Below are 8,780 nucleotides of genomic sequence, written 5' to 3' on the forward strand. Positions count from 1 at the left end.
ACCCGAAGTGAAGCATCGGAATTTATAACTACTGTCACAGGAATGGTTCAAAATATAGACAGTAAGAAGAGTCAGTTTTCTTGTACTTAAGTCGGCATTGTGCCTTTTGTATTTAATTCCGACGCAATTTCTATAATTCGTCGTCAATAAGAAGGTCAGAGAGATACAATAAACCTGAAGTGAAGCATCGGAATCTGTAACTAGTGTCACAGGAATGGTTCAAAACATAGACAGTAAGAAGGGTCAATTGTCTTGTACTTATGTCGGCATTGTTCCTTTTCTATATAATTCCGATGCAATTTCTGTGTTTCATCGTCAATAAGGAGGTCAGAGGGATACAGTAAACCTGAAGTGAAGCATCGGAATCTATAACTAGTGTCACAGGAGTGTTTCAAAACATAGACAGTAAGATGAGTCAGTTGTCTTGTACTTAAGTCGGCATTGTGCCTTTTCCATTTAATTCCAATGCAATTTCTGTGTTTCATCTTCAATAAGGAGGTCAGAGGTATACAGTAAACCTGAAGTGAAGCATCGGAATCTATAACTAGTGTCACAGGAATGGTTCAAGACGTAGACAGTAAGAAGAGTCAGTCTTCTTGTACGTAAGTCGGCATTGTGACTTTTCTATTTAATTCCGATGCAATTTCTGTGTTTCGTCGTCAATAAGAAGGGCCAAGGGATACAGTAAACCTGAAGTGAAGCATCGAAATCTAAAACCGGTCTCACAGGAGAAGTTCAAAACATAGACAGTAGGAAGAGCCAGTCCTCTTTTACTTGAGTCGGCATTGTGCCTTTTGTATATAATTCCGATGCAATTTCTGTGTTTCATCGTCAATAAGAAGGTCAGAGGGATACAGTAAACATGAAGTGAAGCATCGGAATCTATAACTAGTGTCACAGGAATGGTTCAAAGCATAGACAGTAAGAAGAGTCAGTTGTCTTGTACTGAAGTCGGCATTGTGCCTTTTCTGTTTAATTCCGATGCAATTTCTGTGTTTCATCGTCACCAAGAAAGTCAGAGGGATACAGTACACCTGAAGTGGAGCAACGGAATCTATACCTGGTGTCACAGGAGTGGTCCAAAACATAGACAGTAAGAAGAGTCAGTTGTCTTGTACTTCAGTCGGCATTGTGCCTTTTCTATTTAATTCCGATGCAAATTCTGTGTTACATCGTCATTAAGGAGGTCAGGGGGATACAGTAAACCTGAAGTGAAGCATCGGAATCTGTAACTAGTGTCACAGGAATGGTTCAAAACATAGACAGTAAGAAGAGTCAGTTTTCTTGTACTTGAATCGGCATTGTGTCTTTTCTATTTAATTCCGATGCAATGTCTGTGTTTCATCGTCAATAAGAAGGTCAGAGGGATACAGTAAACCTTAAGTGAAGCATCGGAATCTATAACTAGTGTCACAGAAATGGTTCAAATCATAGACAGTAAGAAGAGTGAGTTTTCTTGTACTGAAGTCGGCATTGTGCCTTTTCTATTTAATTCTGATGCAATTTCTGTATTTCATGGTCAATAAGAAGGTCAGTGGGATACAGTAAACCTGAAGTGAAGCATCGGAATCTGTAACTAGTGTCACAGGAATGGTTCAAAACATAGACAGTAAGAAGAGTCAGTTTTCTTGTACTTGAATCGGCATTGTGTCTTTTCTATATAATTCCGATGCAATGTCTGTGTTTCATCGTCAATCAGAATGTCAGAGGGATACAGTAAACCTGAAGTGAACCATCGGAATCTATAACTAGTGTCACAGGAATGGTTCAAGACATAGTCAGCAAGAAGAGTCAGTCTTCCTGTACTTAAGTCAGTATTGTGCCTTTTGTGTTTATTTCCAATGCAATTTCTGTGTTTCATCGTCAATAATGGGGTCCAAGGGATACAGTGAACCTGAAGTGAAGCGTCGGAATCAAAAACCGGTCGCACAGGAAAGGTTCAAAACATAGACAGTAAGAAGAGCCATTCCTCTTGTACTTGAGTCAGCACTGTGCTTTTTGTATATCATTCCGATGCAATTTCTGTGTTTCATCGTCAATAAGAAGGTCAGAGGGATACAGTAAACCTGAAGTGAAGCATCGGAATCTATAACTAGTGACACAGGAATGGATCAAAACGTAGACAGAAAAATGAGTCAGTCTTCTTGTACCTAAGTCGGCATTGTGCCATTTCTATTTAATTCCAATGCAATTTCTGTGTTTCGTCGTCAATAAGAAGGTGCAATGGATACAGTAAACCTCAAGTGAAGCGTCGGACTTTAAAACCGGTCTCACAGGAAGGGTTCAAAACATAGACAGTAAGAAGAGCCGGTCCTCTTGTACTTGACTTGGCATTGTGCCTTTTGTATATAATTCCGATGCAATTTCTGTGCTTCATCGTCAATAAGAAGGTCCAAGGGATACAGTAAACCTGAAGTGAAGCATCGCAATCTAAAACCGGTCTCTCAGGAAACGTTCAAAGCATATACAGTAAGGAGAGCCAGTCCTCTTGTACTTGAGTCGGCATTGTACCTTTTGTATATAATTCCGATGCAATTTCTGTGTTTCATCGTCAATAAGGCGGTCAGAGGGATACAGTACACCTGAAGTGAAGCAACGGAATCTATAACTAGTGTCACAGGAGTGGTCCAAAACATAGACAGTAAGAAGAGTCAGTTGTCTTGTACTTCAGTCCGCAATGTGCCTTTTCTATTTAATTCCGATGCAAATTCTGTGTTTCATCGTCAATAAGGAGGTCAGGGGGATACAGTAAACCTGAAGTGAAGCATCGGAATCCATAACTAGTGTCACAGGAATGGTTCAAATGATAGACAGGAAGAAGAGCCACTCTTCTTGTACTTGAGTCGACATTGTGCCTTTTGTATTTAATTCCGATGCAATTTCTGTGTTACGTCGTCAATAAGAAGGTCCAAGGGATATAGTAAACCTGAAGTGAAGCATCGCAATCTAAAACCGGTCTCACAGGAAAGGTTCAAAACATAGACAGTAAGAAGAACCAGTCCTCTTGTACTTGAGTCGGCATTGTGCCTTTTGTATATAATTCCGATGCAATTTCTGTGTTTCATCGTCAATAAGGAGGTCAGAGGGATTCAGTAAACCTGAAGTGAAGCATCGGAATCTATAACTAGTGTCACAGAAATGGTTCAAAACATAGACAGTAAGAAGAGTCAGTTGTCTTGTACTTAAGTCGGCATTGTGCCTTTTGTACTTAATTCCGACGCAATTTCTATAATTCATCGTCAATAAGAAGGTAAGAGAGATACAATAAACCTGAAGTGAAGCATCGGAATCTGTAACTAGTGTCACAGGAATGGTTCAAAACATAGACAGTAAGAAGGGTCAATTGTCTTGTACTTATGTCGGCATTGTGCCGTTTCTATATAATTCCGATGTAATTTCTGTGTTTCATCGTCAATAAGGAGGTCAGAGGGATATAGTAAACCTGAAGTGAAGCTTCGGAATCTATAACTTGTATCACAGGAATGGTTCAAAACAAAGACAGTAAGATGAGTCAGTTGTCTTGTACTTAAGTCGGCATTGTGCCTTTTTCATTTAATTCCAATGCAATTTCTGTGTTTCATCTTCAATAAGGAGGTCAGAGGGATACAGTAAACCTGAAGTGAAGCATCGGAATCTATAACTAGTGTCACAGGAATGGTTCAAGACGTAGACAGCAAGAAGAGTCAGTCTTCTTGTACGTAAGTCGGCATTGTGACTTTTCTATTTAATTCCGATGCAATTTCTGTGTTTCGTCGTCAATAAGAAGGGCCAAGGGATACAGTAAACCTGAAGTGAAGCATCGAAATCTAAAACCGGTCTCACAGGAGAAGTTCAAAACATAGACAGTAGGAAGAGCCAGTCCTCTTTTACTTGAGTCGGCATTGTGCCTTTTGTATATAATTCCGATGCAATTTCTGTGTTTCATCGTCAATAAGAAGGTCAGAGGGATACAGTAAACATGAAGTGAAGCATCGGAATCTATAACTAGTGTCACAGGAATGGTTCAAAGCATAGACAGTAAGAAGAGTCAGTTGTCTTGTACTTAAGTCGGCATTGTGCCTTTTCTGTTTAATTCCGATGCAATTTCTGTGTTTCATCGTCACCAAGAAAGTCAGAGGGATACAGTACACCTGAAGTGGAGTAACGGAATCTATACCTGGTGTCACAGGAGTGGTCCAAAACATAGACAGTAAGAAGAGTCAGTTGTCTTGTACTTCAGTCGGCATTGTGCCTTTTCTATTTAATTCCGATGCAAATTCTGTGTTACATCGTCAAAAAGGAGGTCAGGGGGATACAGTAAACCTGAAGTGAAGCATCGGAATCTGTAACTAGTGTCACAGGAATGGTTCAAAACATAGACAGTAAGAAGAGTCAGTTTTCTTGTACTTGAATCGGCATTGTGTCTTTTCTATTTAATTCCGATGCAATGTCTGTGTTTCATCGTCAATAAGAAGGTCAGAGGGATACAGTAAACCATAAGTGAAGCATCGGAATCTATAACTAGTGTCACAGAAATGGTTCAAATCATAGACAGTAAGAAGAGTGAGTTTTCATGTACTGAAGTCGGCATTGTGCCTTTTCTATTTAATTCTGATGCAATTTCTGTATTTCATGGTCAATAAGAAGGTCAGTGGGATACAGTAAACCTGAAGTGAAGCATCGGAATCTGTAACTAGTGTCACAGGAATGGTTCAAAACATAGACAGTAAGAAGAGTCAGTTTTCTTGTACTTGAATCGGCATTGTGTCTTTTCTATATAATTCCGATGCAATGTCTGTGTTTCATCGTCAATCAGAATGTCAGAGGGATACAGTAAACCTGAAGTGAACCATCGGAATCTATAACTAGTGTCACAGGAATGGTTCAAGACATAGTCAGCAAGAAGAGTCAGTCTTCCTGTACTTAAGTCAGTATTGTGCCTTTTGTGTTTATTTCCAATGCAATTTCTGTGTTTCATCGTCAATAATGGGGTCCAAGGGATACAGTGAACCTGAAGTGAAGCGTCGGAATCAAAAACCGGTCGCACAGGAAAGGTTCAAAACATAGACAGTAAGAAGAGCCAGTCCTCTTGTACTTGAGTCAGCACTGTGCTTTTTGTATATCATTCCGATGCAATTTCTGTGTTTCATCGTCAATAAGAAGGTCAGAGGGATACAGTAAACCATAAGTGAAGCATCGGAATCTATAACTAGTGTCACAGAAATGGTTCAAATCATAGACAGTAAGAAGAGTGAGTTTTCATGTACTGAAGTCGGCATTGTGCCTTTTCTATTTAATTCTGATGCAATTTCTGTATTTCATGGTCAATAAGAAGGTCAGAGGGATACAGTAAACCTGAAGTGAAGCATCGGAATCTATAACTAGTGACACAGGAATGGATCAAAACGTAGACAGAAAAATGAGTCAGTCTTCTTGTACCTAAGTCGGCATTGTGCCATTTCTATTTAATTCCAATGCAATTTCTATGTTTCGTCGTCAATAAGAAGGTGCAATGGATACAGTAAACCTCAAGTGAAGCGTCGGACTTTAAAATCGGTCTCACAGGAAGGGTTCAAAACATAGACAGTAAGAAGAGCCGGTCCTCTTGTACTTGACTTGGCATTGTGCCTTTTGTATATAATTCCGATGCAATTTCTGTGCTTCGTCGTCAATAAGAAGGTCAGAGGGATACAGTAGTCCCGAAGTGCAGCATCGGAATTTATAACTACTGTCACAGGAATGGTTCAAAACATAGACAGTAAGATGAGTCAGTTTTCTTGTACTTAAGTCGGCATTGTGCGTTTTCTATTTAATTCCGATGCAATTTCTGTGTTCATCGTCAATAAGAAGGTCAGAGGGATACAGTAAACCTGAAGTGAAGCATCGGAATCCATAACTAGTGTCACAGGAATGGTTCAAATGATAGACAGGAAGAAGAGCCAGTCTTCTTGTACTTGAGACGACATTGTGCCTTTTGTATTTAATTCCGATGCAATTTCTGTGTTACGTCGTCAATAAGAAGGTCCAAGGGATATAGTAAACCTGAAGTGAAGCATCGCAATCTAAAACCGGTCTCACAGGAAAGGTTCAAAAAATAGACAGTAAGAAGAACCAGTCCTCTTGTACTTGAGTCGGCATTGTGCCTTTTGTATATAATTCCGATGCAATTTCTGTGTTTCATCGTCAATAAGGAGGTCAGAGGGATACAGTAAACCTGAAGTGAAGCATCGGAATCTATAACTAGTGTCACAGAAATGGTTCAAAACATAGACAGTAAGAAGAGTCAGTTTTCTTGTACTTAAGTCGGCATTGTGCGTTTTCTATTTAATTCCGATGCAATTTCTGTGTTCATCGTCAATAAGAAGGTCAGAGGGATACAGTAAACCTGAAGTGAAGCATCGGAATCTATAACTAGTGTCACAGAAATGGTGCAAATCATAGACAGTAAGAAGAGACAGTTTTCTTGTACTTAAGTCGGCATTGTGCCTTTTCTATTTTATTCTGATGCAATTTCTGTATTTCATCGTCAATAAGAAGGTCAGAGGGATACAGTAAACCTGAAGTGAAGCATCGGAATCTGTAACTAGTGTCACAGGAATGGTTCAAAACATAGACAGTAAGAAGAGTCAGTTTTCTTGTACTTGAATCGGCATTGTGTGTATTCTATTTAATTCCGATGCAATGTCTGTGTTTCATCGTCAATAAGACTGTCAGAGGGATACAGTAAACCTGAAGTGAACCATCGGAATCTATAACTAGTGTCACAGGAATGGTTCAAAACATAGACAGTAAGAAGAGTCAGTCATCCTGTACTTAAGTCAGTATTGTGCCTTTTGTATTTAATTCCAATGCAATTTCTGTGTTTCATGGTCAATAATAGGGTCCAAGGGATACAGTGAACCTGAAGTGAAGCGTCGGAATCAAAAACCGGTCTCACAGGAAAGGTTGAAAACATAGACAGTAAGAAGAGCCAGTCCTCTTGTACTTGAGTCAGCACTGTGCTTTTTGTATATCATTCCGATGCAATTTCTGTGTTTCATTGTCAATAAGAAGGTCAGAGGAATACAGTAAACCCGAAGTGAAGCATCGGAATTAATAACTACTGTCACAGGAATGGTTCAAAACATAGACAGTAAGAAGAGTCAGTTTTCTTGTACTTAAATCGGCATTGTGCCTTTTGTATTTAATTCCGATGCAATTTCTATGTTTCATCGTCAATAAGAAGGTCAGAGAGATACAATAAACCTGAAGTGAAGCATCGGAATCTGTAACTAGTGTCACAGGAATGGTTCAAAACATAGACAGTAAGAAGGGTCAATTGTCTTGTACTTAAGTCGGCATTGTGCCTTTTCTATATAATTCCGATGCAATTTCTGTGTTTCATCGTCAATAAGGAGGTCAGAGGGATACAGTAAATCTGAAGTGAAGCATCGGAATCTATAACTAGTGTCACAGGAATGGTTCAAAACATAGACAGTAAGATGAGTCAGTTGTCTTGTACTTAAGTCGGCATTGTGCCTTTTCCATTTAATTCCAATGCAATTTCTGTGTTTCATCTTCAATAAGGAGGTCAGAGGGATACAGTAAACCTGAAGTGAAGCATCGGAATCTATAACTAGTGTCACAGGAATGGTTCAAGACGTAGACAGTAAGAAGAGTCAGTCTTCTTGTACGTAAGTCAGCATTGTGACTTTTCTATTTAATTCCGATGCAATTTCTGTGTTTCGTCGACAATAAGAAGGGCCAAGGGATACAGTAAACCTGAAGTGAAGCATCGAAAACTAAAACCGGTCTGACAGGAAAGGTTCAGAACATAGACAGTAGGAAGAGCCAGTCCTCTTTTACTTGAGTCGGCATTGTGCCTTTTGTATATAGTTCCGATGCAATTTCTGTGTTTCATCGTCAATAAGAAGGACAGAGGGATACAGTAAACATGAAGTGAAGCATCGGAATCTATAACTAGTGTCACAGGAATGGTTCAAAGCATAGACAGTAAGAAGAGTCAGTTGTCTTGTACTTAAGTCGGCTTTGTGCCTTTTCTGTTTAATTCCGATGCAATTTCTGTGTTTCATCGTCACCAAGAAAGTCAGAGGGATACAGTACACCTGAAGTGGAGCAACGGAATCTATACCTGGTGTCACAGGAGTGGTCCAAAACATAGACAGTAAGAAGAGTCAGTTGTCTTGTACTTCAGTCGGCATTGTGCCTTTTCTATTTAATTCCGATGCAAATTCTGTGTTACATCGTCAATAAGGAGGTCAGGGGGATACAGTAAACCTGAAGTGAAGCATCGGAATCTGTAACTAGTGTCACAGGAATGGTTCAAAACATAGACAGTAAGAAGAGTCAGTTTTCTTGTACTTGAATCGGCATTGTGTCTTTTCTATTTATTTCCGATGCAATGTCTGCGTTTCATCGTCAATAAGATGGTCAGAGGGATACAGTAAACCTTAAGTGAAGCATCGGAATCTATAACTAGTGTCACAGAAATGGTTCAAATCATAGACAGTAAGAAGAGTCAGTTTTCTTGTACTTAAGTCGGCATTGTGCCTTTTCTATTTAATTCTGATGCAATTTCTGTATTTCATGGTCAATAAGAAGGTCAGAGGGATACAGTAAACCTGAAGTGAAGCATCGGAATCGGTAACTAGTGTCACAGGAATGGTTCAAAACATAGACAGTAAGAAGAGACAGTTTTCTTGTACTTGAATCGGCATTGTGTCTTTTCTATATAATTCCGATGCAATGTCTGTGTTTCATCGTCAATCAGAATGTCAGAGGGATACAGTAAACCTGAAGTG

The sequence above is a fragment of the Schistocerca americana genome, unplaced genomic scaffold, assembly GCF_021461395.2.
Source record: "Schistocerca americana isolate TAMUIC-IGC-003095 unplaced genomic scaffold, iqSchAmer2.1 HiC_scaffold_67, whole genome shotgun sequence".
NCBI lineage: Eukaryota > Metazoa > Arthropoda > Insecta > Orthoptera > Acrididae > Schistocerca > Schistocerca americana.